Genomic DNA, 14,528 nt, shown 5'->3' with positions numbered 1-14,528 from the left:
TCTGAGGCCAGCCTGGTCTACAGAGCAAGTTTCAGGACAGACTCCAAAACTAGAGAGAAACCCTGTCTCAAAAAACAAAAACAAAAAAAAACAAACAAACAAAAAAAAAAAACAAAAAAAGAAAAAACATTATAGGACAGTAAGGCCTACACAGAGAAACCTTGTTTCAGCCCCACCCCCTCACAAAGACTAAGCTCCTGTTTCTTAGCTCTGATGTAAACTACAATGCATGGTTTTCAACCTACTCTAAACTTTCAATCCCAGACATGTGATGTATAACCTCAAGCTTGTTCCTTCCCTTTTAGTGTTTTCTAACAATGTATAACAGCCAACTGACCCTCTCACCCTGTGAACTCTGTATCTCTCTCATAAAAACGACCCCAAGGGCCAGCAGGGGAGGCTCTTTCAAACCCTGACTTCAAGTGAGACACCCGCTTGGCCATTCCCCGGGTGCACCTCCAAAATACAGCTTGTTTTAATTGGGCAATCATGGATTTGTTTGTGTGTCGTCCCCCCCCCCCCCCCGCCTCCACTCCCAGGAGTCCCAGGTTTAACAGAACAATGTGCATGCAATGCCCAGGAAAGCCAGAAGAGGGAGTCAGAGTCTCTGGAACCAGAGTTACTTACGGTTATGAGCCATCTCATGGGTGTTGAATCAAACCTGGGTCTCCTGGAAGGGCAGACTGTGCTCTTAACCACTGAGCCATCTCTTCAGTGCTTCTAACCCAATCCCCAGCACACCTTCTTAATTAAGAATAAAATTTTGCCCTGTCTGGTGACCTGGTTCAATTCCTGGAACCCAGGGGAAAATTTGATTGTGGCAATTGTTAATCCCTCTCGTCAAGAAGAAGACCACAACCACAATTTAAAGTCAAATTTGAAGCAAGCTTTAATCAAATACTGGCTAGGTTCATCTCTGAGTCCCAGAAAATGGCCATGAGTCATGTTTTGCCGGGGCTTAAAAAGGCAAAACCTACAATTCACCACATTTCCCATCAGGCCCAGTCATGGGCAAGCACACAACCTGATGTATTTCCTGCCTGTGTACCTCCCACCCACATGCGATCAAGTACTGGTGCAGATGGAGCAAACAAATAGGACAAAAAAGGAACTTATTCTTAAATGTCTTAACTGCAAACAGACCCCTTTACCTGCAAAGTCTGTTTCCCCCCCAGTTTCTGTCTCACACATCCCCACCCTCACACAATCATGCACACACATACACAACAGTAACAGATAAACTGTTTAAAAAAGGAATACCAGCCGGGCGGTGGTGGCGCACGCCTTTAATCCCAGCACTCGGGAGGCAGAGGCAGGCGGACCTCTGTGAGTTCGAGACCAGCCTGGTCTACAAGAGCTAGCTCCAGGACAGGCTCTAAAGCTGCAGAGAAACCCTGTCTCGAAAAACCAAAAAAAAAAAAAAAAAAAAAAAAGGAATACCAGCTGGGCGACGGTGGCACAAGCCTTTAATCCCAGCACTCAGGAAGCAGAGACAGGTGGATCTCTGTTCAAGGCCAGCCTGGTCTACAGAGCGAGTTCCAGGACAGGCTCCAAAGCTACAGAGAAATCCTGTCTCAAAAACAAGCAAGCAAAACAACACAAAAAGAAATACCAGCTAGGAGGTGTTAGTCACTCATAGTGTCTGCCTCCCTTGTGACTCCCGATACTAATTCACGTACAAGAGGGGACAATAAAAAGAGAGCTTTACACTGTGCTACTGGGGGGCCGTGGGGGGCCGAGTCTGTTAAGTCAGAATTCACAGCTCATAAACTCTGTGGTTACTTCTCTCAGGAGTGTTTCTAAAGAGGAGGTAGCATTCCGGAGCATCTGAGTTCATTCCATGCCAGGGCACAGGGCTCCTGCAGGGAGCGTGAGGGAGCACAGCAGGGTGGAGAGCTCTGTGCAGACACAAACACCGGAAGAGCATCTGCTGCCACGGGCTTTGGAAACAGGCTTTGCTTCCTTTTCTGTGTGTGCACGAATGACGCGTGCACGTGTGTGTGAGTGTCACAGTTCTTGGGTAGAGGTCAGAAGAAGACTTTGAGTGTGGCTGTCACTGTGTGGTCTCTTTGTTGTTTGTGGAGGCATATGGGAGGAGAGCTGCCTGCGAGATGAGCATCTTAGGATGCTCCTGCTTCTGCCTCTCCTCTTGATAGAGGGTTCATATGTGTGCTACCACACCCAGCTTTATGTGGCTTCTGGGGATTTGAACTCTGACCTTCATGCTTGTGTGGCAAGTACCTTATCCTCCGTACCATTACTCCAGACCTGAAGGTTTGAAAGACACTTGGCTGCTAAACCTGTGTAGGCAGCGTGGTCAGCACAGTGAAGTCTCCATTCTGTTTGCCTACAATTCAAAGGAGGGTTTGGGGACAGCTTTATCTTTACACCCGATTCAACCCCCCACCCCTCCGCCATCCACTGCTGTTGTGCTGTGAGCCGGAGGACTGCGCTCCCCAAGATTAGCCTGCATGAGTTTCCGTCTCCTCTCCCTTCCCGGTCCTCGCATCCATCTTGAATTTTGTCGGTACACACCCTATCCTGAGAGAGCAAGTGTGTTTCCAGAATCAGAGGGCCACTGGGCGTGGACACTCAGTCAGGAGGACACCAGGGATGTGACTGCCCCAGGAGCGATGCCAAGTTGGATTCTTTTTCTATTGTGGCATCGATATACATTCCTCTCCCCTCCGAGCTGGAATTGCAGGAACATGCGCGCACGGTCTGGGGAGGCTGCAGGGGAAGCTGGGAGGACAAGCATTTCTGACTTTCTCGACACTGCAGTAATCGGGACGCTGAGCAGAGAGAATCGGACCTCAGGCCCCTCTTGGTCTACCTTGGGACATCTTGGAAGTGCATTAATGGCTTGGTCACAAGATCAACAAATCTGGAAGAGCAGTTCATTCCTAGAGCGGGGTTCTTCCCACACTTGAGTTCCTGTTTTTTTGTGTTGTAACCTCTTGGGTAGGTGGGGAGAGCTGGGGGGAAACACGAGGAGAAGCACAGTGAAGGCCAGCCATGCAGTGCGTGTTTAGTGTGAGCACCCCTGCCTTGGCTTGCTCATCCTAGGACTTCAGGCGAGTCATTGGGCCTTTCTGGATCTCAGTTACCTCTGCTACCTCTGTGGAAAGAATGTTAACACCCACCTGGGGAAGCTAATTCCAAGAAAAGGCAAGCTAGTGCCTGGAAGATAGCTTGATGGACTGAACTGGACGCAGGGCCTTGGAGATGGGAGGCAAGTCCTCTCTCAGGCCCGGATCTCAGAGTAGGGCAGACTGGCTAGCCACTGAGCTCCAGGATCCACTTGTCTCTGCCTCCCTAGCATTGGGATTGCAGGTGTGCACCAAGTTTGGTCTTTCTGTGTGAGTTCTGGTGACGGATGCCTATATGGCAAGTACTTTATCAGCTGAGCCATCTCCCCCATCCTCCATCTTCCATTTTAACAGGCTCATTGCAGCCTGAATATTGACAAGAGACTGCTGGGAGCAACTGGGAAGGTTTGGCAGTAAGCCAACTGTGAACAAATAGAGGCTCAGGCCAGGAACTCGTAGCAGAGCTGTGGCCAGGACTTAGAACTAAAACAGGAGCCTGAAAGATGGACGCAGCAGTTAAGAGTACTTGCTGTTCTTTCAGAGGACCAGGGCTTGGTTCCCAGCACATGCGTCAGTTGGCGCACAAATGCTGCAGCTCAAGGGGATCTGCCATCCTCTTCTGATCTCTGTGGGTATCTGCACACATGCATACAAAAATGAAATCTTTAAAACAAAAAATAAGCAATGGGGAGATGGCTCAGTTGTTAAAGTCTAGGCTCACAACCAAACCAAACCAAAACCAAATCAAAAAAAAAAAACAAGACAGGTGGTACCACACACCTTTAATCCCAGCACTAGGGAGACAGAAGCAGTCTGATTTCTGAGGGTTCAAGGCCAGTCTGGTCTACATAATGAGTTCCAGGACAGCCAGGGCTATGTAGAGAGATCATGTTTAAAAAAAACACAAACAATATTATTGTGGTGGTGTGAAGGAAAATGGCCTCCATAGGCTCATAGGGAATAGCACTATTAGGAGGTGTGGCCTTGTGGGAGGAAGTATATTACTGGGGGTGGGCTTTGAAGTGTCTGATGCTCAAGCCAGGTCTGGTGTGGCAATCTCTACCTGCTGCCTGTGGATCAAGATGTAGAACTCTCAGTTCTTTCTCCAGCATGGTGTCTTCCTGCATGCTACCATGCTTCCTACCATGACAATAATGGACTAAAGAAACCTCTGAAACCGAAAGACAGCTCCAATTAAATATTTTCCTTTCTAAGAACTGCCATGATCAGATGTGTGGTGGTTGCAAATACCTTTAATCTCGGCACTAGGGAGGCAGAGACAGGCAGATCTCTGGTCTACAGAGCAAGTTCTAGGACAGCCTGGGCTGGTACACAGAAAAACCCTCTCTCAAAACAAAACAAAAAACAAACAAAAATCACATGAATTGCCATGGTCATGGTGTCTCTTCACAGCAATAAAAATCCTAAAACATATATATATATATATATATATATATATATACACATATATATATGATGTAGGAACTCCTTTAGTCAATAGCCTTTAAGATACCAGCCCACTTTGAGCATGGTCTCATGTACTATAAATGAAGATGAAAAGCATGTGCAGGCCTCTTGGCAGCTGCATTTGGTTCTAGTTCACAGTGCATGTAGAAGACAGTGAATTGCTACCCTTTCTGTGAGTTTATTTCCAAATAAATATGCTCCATTCTGGGATATTGTGGAACTCTTTTGTACACCAACAAATTGGTGCCCAACATGGGTCATGGTCAAGAGAGTCAGGCTTTACAAAAGACAACGATAAAAAGATTGGAATCGATTGAAGAACTTGTCAGAACTGATAAGCAAGGAGAGGAGGTACAGGCAAAGGATTTAGCATTGCCAGTACCTCTCAGAGATGACTTACCAAGAGTTTTAGCTACTTATCCTGTTATTATCTCTAAAAGCCAGGAAAGATCCAGTAACCAAATGGATACACAGAATGTAAATGAAAACTTATAGGTATAAAATATCTAAAAGAGGCTGGAGAGATGGCTCAGAGGTTAAGAGCATTGCCTCCACTTCCAAAGGTCCTTAGTTCAATTCCCAGCAACCACATGGTGGCTCACAACCATCTGTAATGGGGTCTGGTGCCCTCTTCTGGCATGCAGACATATACACAGACACAATATTGTATATATAATAAATAAATAAATATTTTAAAAAATAAAATAAAATATCTAAAAGAAATTAATCAATCAGTAGTAAGTATCTTATGACATGCATTCACCATTTGTTAGGGATTTGGTAAAGATATGGGCTTCAAGCAATAGGGTCACTTCACATGATTGGCTTTAATTAGTCTCAGCTGTATTAGAAGATGGGTCACAGTTACAGAGGAAGTGCTATTGGAGAGAGGAGGATAAAGTCCTGGGACATTAAGGTAGAGTCAAAGGATTCGAGGCTTCCCAAGATCAAATTCTTGGTGAGGGCCGTTATGCTGATCCACAGAGTCAAGCTATTTACAGTGAACACGTCTTGTCCCTATGTCATACAGCAGCCTTGAAAGCTTGGTTCAGGATTCAAGAACTGGGAAGAAGAATTGAAAAATATACTTAGGTCATAGAAGGCCTAAGAGAACCCTTTAGTGACTTTTTTCTTTTTTTGGTTTTTCGAGACAGGGTTTCCCTGTAGTTTCTAGAGCCTGTCCTGGAACTAGCTCTTGTAGACCAGGCTGGCCTTGAACTCAGAGATCCGCCTGCCTCTGCCTCCCGAGTGCTGGGATTAAAAGCATGCGCCACCACCGCCCGGCTCCTTTAGTGACTTTTTACAAAGATCAACTAAAACTGTACAAATAGGGGTAACAGATCCAGAAGCTAGACAAGTACTTATTGAATCTCTGACATTTTTTTTTTTGAGACAGCATTTTTCTGAGTAGCTTTGGTGCCTGTCCTGGAACTAGCTCTTTAGACCATGTTGGCCTCAAACTCACAGAGATCCACCTGCCTCTGCCTCCTGAGTGCTAGGATTAAAGGTGTGAGCCACTACTGCTCTGGCTTTTGAACATGCCAATTTAGAATGCAAAAAAATACTTGGGCCTCTAAAGGTCAAATCAGCACCGATGGATGGATCCTGCACACGGCCAATGTTGAGTCATTTGTCTATAATACTGAGTCTTGGGAAGGAGAAACAATTTCCAAAGAATTGAAGAGACATCAAAATACCAAATGTTTTAATTGTGGTAGAATAGGACATCTGAGAAGGGATTATAGATAAAGTGTTCCTAGAAATAATGTTTCCTCTGGGATGACAAAAATAGAAAGTACAAGGCAATCTATTACATTGGGAAACTCCTTTAAAATGACTAAGAAACCTCTGTGGGTTAAACAATGGCTTTTAACAAAAGAGAAACTGCAGGCTTTGGAGCAGCTGGTATAGGAACAACTAGACACTCAGCATATTGAAGAATCAACCAGCCCTGGAATTCTCCCGTATTTGTTGTTAAAAAGAAATCTGGAAAATGGAGAACAGTGACAGATCTAAGAGCTGTTAATAAGGTAATTCAACCAATGGGCCCTCTACAACCTGGAATTCCTTTTCCTTCCCTATTCCTTTCTGTGAGTTTTTCACCAAATAAATATACTCCATTCAAGGCGATTGTGGAACTCTTTTGTGTGCCAACATTATGTATATATAATAATAATAATATATTGCTTTTTACCAACTACAATGAATCACTGCCTACACACATCAGAATGGCTGCTGTTAAAGAGTCTTCTGCCAAACTCAAACCCAGAGCAGAAATGACAAGTCCATTGAAGTTGTGGAGAAGGGAAGCCTGTGGACTGCTGTGCAGAACAAGGTGGCCATTCTTCACAAAGTTAAACACTGAATTACCAGATAGCCCAGCTAGTCCAATCAGATGGCGGCGGCAGCGCTGAAGCCTCTGTGGATGAGTGGATGGAGAGACATTCTGTGGAACACACAAGCAATGCAGTATATTTTGTACCCACCATCCCTGCTTCAAGACAGGGTCTCACCTTATAGCTCAGGCTGGCCTTGAACTCTCAACTCTCCTCCCTTAGATTCCTATATGCTGTGATTCTAAGTATGCACTATAATATCTGGTTTTATTTAGTCTTTAAAAAAACTTTATGTGTCTGAGTGTTTCACCTGCATGTATGTGTGCTATATGCACTATGTGTGTGCCTGCTGCCCCTGGATGTCAGAAGAGGGTGTCTGATCCCACAGAACTGAAGTTTTGGATGGTTATGACCACTCTATAGGATCTAGGAACCAAACCCAGGTACTCTGCAAAGGCAACAAATGCTCTTAACCACTGAGACATCTCTGTCCCCCACTGCACTCCTAAACTCACATCAGCTGTGAAGACCTGCCAAGGATTGGGGCCTGTCAATACCATCTCAGAAAGAGGAGGAGCTCAGGAAGCTCCACCCTTCCCTGAGGATCTACAGCCAGGAAATAGTTGCCATTAGAGGGAGAAGTGCCTTCTTTGTGCAGCTACTGGTCAGATGCCCAGGCTCCTGTAAACAACCCTAATGGAGTTCAGTGGGGCACACATACACACCCACACACAGACACACACACCCAGGGCACACACACAGACACACAGACATACATACACAAACAAGACACACACACATGCAGACACAAGACATACATGCACAAACACTCAAGACACACACACAGACATACACACATACACAGACACACACAAGACATACACACAGAGACACATAACACACACAAGACATACACATGACATATACATACAGACATATACACATACACAAAAGAAACACACACACAGACACACATACACAGACATACACACACACACACACACACATTGGAAAGTAGAAAGGGGACTAGGAAGGAAGAAGTAGATCAGCAAGAATGGGACTAGAGAGGGAAATGGGGGTGATTATGAAGTACATACGTACAAGCAGGGAAATGCTATAATTAAGCCCATTATTATATAATTATGTGTAATTGATACATGCTAATAAATACACACACAAAAGAAACCCCATAAAAGGTAGCCTGGTGGTTGCCAGAGACTGCTGGGAGGAGGAATTGAGCTGCTTAGTAGGTAGACTGGTCTCACAAGGTGAAAATCTGAAGGTAGGTTGTACAGCAAAATAAGTAGATTGATGGTTCTAAATTGTGTGCTTAAAATAGTTAAGACAGTAAGTTTTATGTTAGATCCACTTTGCCTAATTGTTTAGAAAAGAAAGTGACTTAGAAGTCACTTATGGGGCTGAAGAGAAGGCTCATCCTCATCAGTTAAGAGCACTTGGTGCTCTTGCAAAGGACCCAGGTTTGGCTCCCAGCAGCCATGTTAGCTCATAACCCTCTGTAACTCCAGTTTAGGAGGTCCAGCACCCTCTTCTGGCCTCCATGGGATCCAGGCACACATATATGATGCATAGACATACATGAAGGTAAAACATTTATACATATAGAAATAAATAATAAAAATTAATTAAAAAGGAATTTGCAGTAATTCCTTAAAAAAAAAACACTTATACTTAAAAATGCCTGGGAGTGGTGAGTAGAGGCACAAAGGAAAGACATTCCAAAGAATCTGGGAGTGGAGGCATCCATTTGTAGTCCCATGCTTGTGAGGCTGGAGCAGGATTGCCTGGATCGAAGGGCAGCCTGCGTTATAGAGTAAGACTATTGCAAAGCAAAAACAGTGCTTGAGCCTTTCTTCAGCTCACTAGACCACTTTCCTTCTCGGGAGTGCTCTCTCTCTCTCCCTTCCTTCCTTCCTTCCTTCCTTCCTTCCTTCCTTCCTTCCTTCCTTCCTTCCTTCTTTCCTTCCTTCCTTCCTCCCCACCCTCTTGTTTTTCAAGACATGGTTTCTCTGTGGAATACTCCTAGCTGTCCTCAAACTAGTTCTGTAGACCAGGCTGGCCTCAAGCTCATAGAGATTCACCTGCCTCGCCTCCCGAGTGCTGGGATTAAAGGCATGTGTCACCACCGCAAATTGAGTGTCTTTGTTTCTGTTTCAAACCTTGTGCCCTTCTTTCTTGCTGTTACTCTGGTAAACACCATGATCAAAATCAGTTTAGTGAAACTGGGCAGCGTACTTTCAATCCCAGCTGTCGAGAGACAGAGGCAGGCAGATCTCTGAGTTTGAGGCCAGCCTGGTCTACAGAGCGAGTTCCAGGACAGCCCTGTAAAAAACAAACAAAAACAAAATCAAAAAACAACAACAAAAAAACAAGGCATGTTTATGTCCCTCTAATTCCTTAATCTTTAAGAAACATTAAGTGGATTTGGCTTACAGATCACAGTATGCTAAACTGGACATTTAGTTAAGGTCTCCAGTATAAACGTGAGGTTCATATTTCAAAGACAGAAAAATGAAATCTGAGTTATCACAAAATGACTGTGATGGTTTGAAAGAAAATGGCCCCCAAAGGGAGTGGCACTATTAGGAGGTATGACCTTGTTGGAGGAAGTGTCCTTGGGGAGGTGGGCTTTGAGGTCTTATATACGTTCAAGCTCTGCCTAGTGAGACAGTCTACTTCCTGTTGCCTGAATATCAACATGAAGTAGTGCCTTCTCCAGCACCATGTCTGCCTGCACACCACCATACACCCTGCCATGATGATGGACTAAACCTCTGAAACTGTAAGCCACTACCTCAGTGAAATGTTTCTCTTGATAAGTTGTCGTGGTCATTGTGTCTCTTCTCAGAAACCCTAATTAAAGACAGTGACCAAACTCTGGGTGGGGGCATTAGCAAACTCCTCCCATGTGATGGATGTCAACTAGACAGGACCTAGAATCAACCCCCCCCAGGACCACCCTAGGACTGGCTTGTGGGCTTGCCTGTGTGAGATCACCCAGATCAAGTTAGCTGATGCAGGGAGACCCATTTTAATTGTGGGTGGGGTTATCCTGAACAAGGGCTCCTGTGTCTATGGAGAAAGGGGGCTGAGCAGCACACGCCTGTCTGTTCCTGACTGTGGATGCCATGTGGCCATCTGCTCCGAGTTCCTGCTGACCTCCCCACCGTGACACCTGGCCTTAGGTTATGAGCTAAAAGGGCACCCTCTATCCCTTACATTGCTTTTGTTAGAGTATGCTCTCAAGGCCACAGAGAAAGGAACTAATACAACCCAGGAGCTGCAAAATCATAAAACAAACAAACAAACAAACAAACAAAAAACATGCTCCATCACAATTGCTGGTAATTTCAATTTTATTTACTTGTTAAGTTGCAGTTTTATTTCTTTGAGGGACAAGTCCCAATGGGTCTATAACTCACTATGTAGCCAATGATAATCTTGAAATCCTAAGCCTCCTGCCTCCACCTCCCACACCTCCCAAGCACTGGACCCTTGCTGTCCTGGAACTTACTTTGTAGACCAGGCTGGCCTCAGACTCATAGCCACCTGCCTCTGCCTCCTGAGTGCTAGGATTAAAAGCATGTACCATCACTGCCTGGCTACATCTTCCTTCCTTCCTTCCTTCCTTCCTTCCTTCCTTCCTTCCTTCCTTCTTTTTTCTTTTTCTTCCTTCCTTCCTTCTTTCTCTCTCTCTCTTTCTTTCTTTTTCTTTCTTTCCTTCCCTCCTTCCTTCTTTCTTTCTTTTTTCTCTTTCTTTTTCTTTCCTTCCTTCCTCTTTTTTTTGAGGCAAGGTTTCTCTGTGTAGCCCTGGTTATCCTGAAACTCATTCTTTTTTTTTTTTTTTTTTTTTTTTTTTTTTTTTTTTTTTTTTTGGTTTTTCGAGACAGGGTTTCTCTGCAGCTTTTTTAGAGCCTGTCCTGGAACTAGCTCTTGTAAACCAGGCTGGCCTCGAACTCACAGAGATCCGCCTGCCTCTGCCTCCCGAGTGCTGGGATTAAAGGCGTGCGCCACCACCGCCCGGCCCTGAAACTCATTCTGTAGATCAGTTTGGTCTCGAACTCTGCCTGTCCCTGCCTCCCACGTGCTGAGATCAGAGGGAAGCCCTTTAAGTTCGGCACAGAGAGCAGAGAAGTAGAAACTCTTATGTATGTGAGGCAAATAATTATCATTTAGCTACATCTCCTGTCCCAGGATTCCTCCTTAAAGGAAGGCTAACTCGCAAGCCAGGCATGGTGCTAGACGTCTGTAATCCTAGCATTTTGGATACTGAGGTAGGAGGATCTCAAGTTTGAGGCCAGCCTAGGCTATACAGAGGGATAAGTCTCAAAACAGAAATGACGGCAAAGGTTAATTAGCAAATTAAAGCCTGGCAGTCTCATGGCAGCCTCCAGCATCTTGTGGAGCTTGTTGATTCAGTCAGGCTGCTTCACTCTCCTTCAGCTGAGTCATCAGATCACTTCAAGGACGAACACCACCGATGCTGAAAAGGCAGGGGTCACCCTCTCACTTTTTTTTTTTCTTTTTTCTAAGACCAGGTTTCTCTGTAGCTTTGGAGCCTGTCCTGGAACCACTCTGTAGACCAGGCTGGCCTTGAACTCATGGAGATCAACTTGTCCTTGGGAGGTGTTCAGTAAATACTCAGTTCGAATAACGCAGCCCCATCCCCTACCTTGCTGTCTCAGTCCCTTTCCTTTTTTAGTGTTTGAGATGGGGTCTTCCTGAGACTGGCCTCAGACTCACTGTGCAGCTAAGCTGTGCTCCATGATACTTTATAGCAGTGCTAGGATCAACAGAGAGCTTCAGGCCAGCAAGGAAAGCATTCTCCCAGGGAAGCCACACCTCCAGCTCTCTGCTTCTGACCCACCTGCCTCCGCCTCTTCAGTGCTGGGATTAAAGGAATGGGCCACAATGCCTGTCTGCAAAATTCTTGTGTGTGTCTGTGTGGAGAGTAGGAATGTGTGTGAAAGCATGCTCCTTCCTGTTTGAGGCCTTTCTAGAAGAGGATGTCTGATTCATTGGAGCTGGAGTTACAGGTGTTTGTGGCTTGTGTTACATGGCTTGTAACACGGGTATGAAAATCTGAACTAATTAAATAAAAAATAAAACTTAAAACCAAAGACAAGTTTAAAACCTAGATTACAGCCAGATGGTGGTGACACATGCCTTTATTCCAGCACTAAGGAGGCAAAGGCTGGCAGATCTCTGTGAGTTTGAGGCCAGCCTGGTCTACAGAGTGAGCTCCAGGACAGCCAGGGCTACACAGAGAACCCCTGTCTGAAAAGCAGGGGTGGGGGTGAGGGTGGGGGAGGGAAAGTAAGTAGTTCAAAATAGGCCACTGAAATGGCCAATTAGGTACAGGCCCTCACTATGCAAGTCTGATGACCTGGGTGGATTCCCGGAACAGAGTCCTAGTATGGTCTCATGACTCCCATATTTAAATGCACTGTGGCAAGCAACCCCACTCCCAAGTTAAAAAAAAAAGTAAGAATTTCTTGAAAGTTAAAAAGAATAAGTCTATGCAATGCAGCCCATTATTCTATGCTACTAAAACAACGTGACTGGCAATTGGAAAGTTTAGAGCACAAAACACACCGCCTGCATGGGAACAGATGATTCACTCCAGACCCCAGTTACCGCTCCAGCCTGTGCTAGTAAGCTTTAGCTGTCGGCCTGGCAGAACCCACGGTCCTCTGAGGAAGGTCCCATGAGCCCAGGAACTGCTCGCATCAGGTGAGCTTGGAGGCTCCTATGGGGGGCTGTCTGATTATGTTGATGGAGGGACCAGCCCACAAGGCATGGCACCATACCCAAGACAGGTGGTCCTGACCTACACAAGGTTAGCTAAGCATGAGTCAGCATGGGTCCCTCCAGGCTCCCTTGCCTGAACTTCCCTCAGTGACAGACTGTCACCTATAAGATAAAGTAAGCCCTTTCCTTCCCTAAGTCGTTTTGACTCAGAATGTCTTTGTGCTTTAGTAGTTTATTTTCTTTTTCTTTTTTAATTATTTATTTATTATTACAGTGTTCGGTCTGCATGCCAGAAGAGGGAACCAGATCAAATTACAGATGGTTGTGAGCCACCATATGGTTGCTGGGAATTGAACTCAGGACCTCTGGAAGAGCAGCCAGTGCTCTTAACCGCTGAGTCATCTCTCCAGCCCCAGTAGTTCACTTTCTGTCACACAATTCTGTGTTTGCACTTGAGCTGCCCATAGAGGTGAGCAGAGAGCATGCCTGAAGTGGTTGCTAGGCACTAACTAAGCCCTTAAACCACTGAGCTACCTCTCCAGCCCTGGCTCGTGCCTCCCCACAGCAACAGAGAAGCAAACCAGGCAGCGACCATCCAGGCCTGACCGCTGTTGGCTGCACACCTGTGGGGTAGCTACAGCCCTGTGTTTTGCCTGTGGAAGGGGAAGGTGCAATCCTTGCTTTGAGGAATCAGCCTACGAGGTGCTGTCTCTGCACGTCCTTATGAAATTCTTATTTAATTCCTAAATTTAGTACCTCAACTGCAACTAGTACTTAAAGGCAATTAAAAGTCAAGTGGCCCTTCCTCTGTAATTCATGTTCTTATCTAGGGTGGTTACATTTCATCACCTACATGAAAACAACCTGGCTGCTTTAATCATCAGTAATCTGCTTCCATTAATATTTATAAACCAAATTATTAATGTTCCCATCAGGATTTAGTGACAGTATCAGGAGCATGCTTCTATTTGGTTCATTTTTCTGAAAATCCTAACACGCAGCCCAGGGTGATCCTGAGACCCTGGTCTTCCTGCCTCTATGTTACAGCGTGTGCCACCATGCCTGGCTTCCGTTTGACTCTTGACAAGTTAATTTTCACGACAGAAGCTATCCTCAGGTGCAACCAAACCACAAGTCATGAAAAACCGACTGCCTCGGGGAACTCTGCTTGTTTTCTGGCTTAGTTTATAACCCGGGCAGAGAAGGCTCACTGGTGAGTGCAGTTCCCACAGGCCTGGTTTCCATTTTCAGGTGTTCATGTGAAGTTAGGACACCTGCACAGGGTATCAAGGCAGAGGCAGGGGGATCTCTGAGTTCAAGGCCAGCCTAGTTATATTGCGAGGTCCAGGGCTGCCAGCATTACAGTTAGTCTCAAAACAAACCCGAACGCTGGCCTAGCAGAAGCTGCCATGATAGAAAGGGAACGTGACATTTAACAATCAGTTAATTTGACCTCTTTTGTCTTCCTGACGGGGGTCCATGTAGTCCAGGGCAGTCTCAAATTTAGGATTACCTTTCCTTAGCCTTAATAGTTGAAATTCCAGACACATTGTACAACTATTTAAGTTCACACAGAGACCAGCGATGGCTTGAGGGGACCTGTTTCCACCACTGCGTCAGAGCACAGGAGTCATCCTGTGCTCTTCCTAGCACCAATGACCAAGGCTCTGTGTGCATGGGCTCTAGCATCAGACCGACTGACTTGTCTTAACCCAGCTGTGGAAAACACTCACCTATCATCAATCAACTCAAAGATTTTCTATTTTTTAAGAAAATTTATTTACTGGGGTGAGGGTTTGAGACAGGGTCTCACTATGTAGCTCTGGGTGTTCGGGAATTTACTCTGTAGATGAAGCTGACTTTGAAC

The sequence above is a fragment of the Arvicola amphibius genome, chromosome 4 (genome assembly GCF_903992535.2).
Source record: "Arvicola amphibius chromosome 4, mArvAmp1.2, whole genome shotgun sequence".
Classification (NCBI taxonomy): Eukaryota; Metazoa; Chordata; class Mammalia; order Rodentia; family Cricetidae; genus Arvicola; species Arvicola amphibius.
This window is presented reverse-complemented; position numbering follows the sequence as displayed.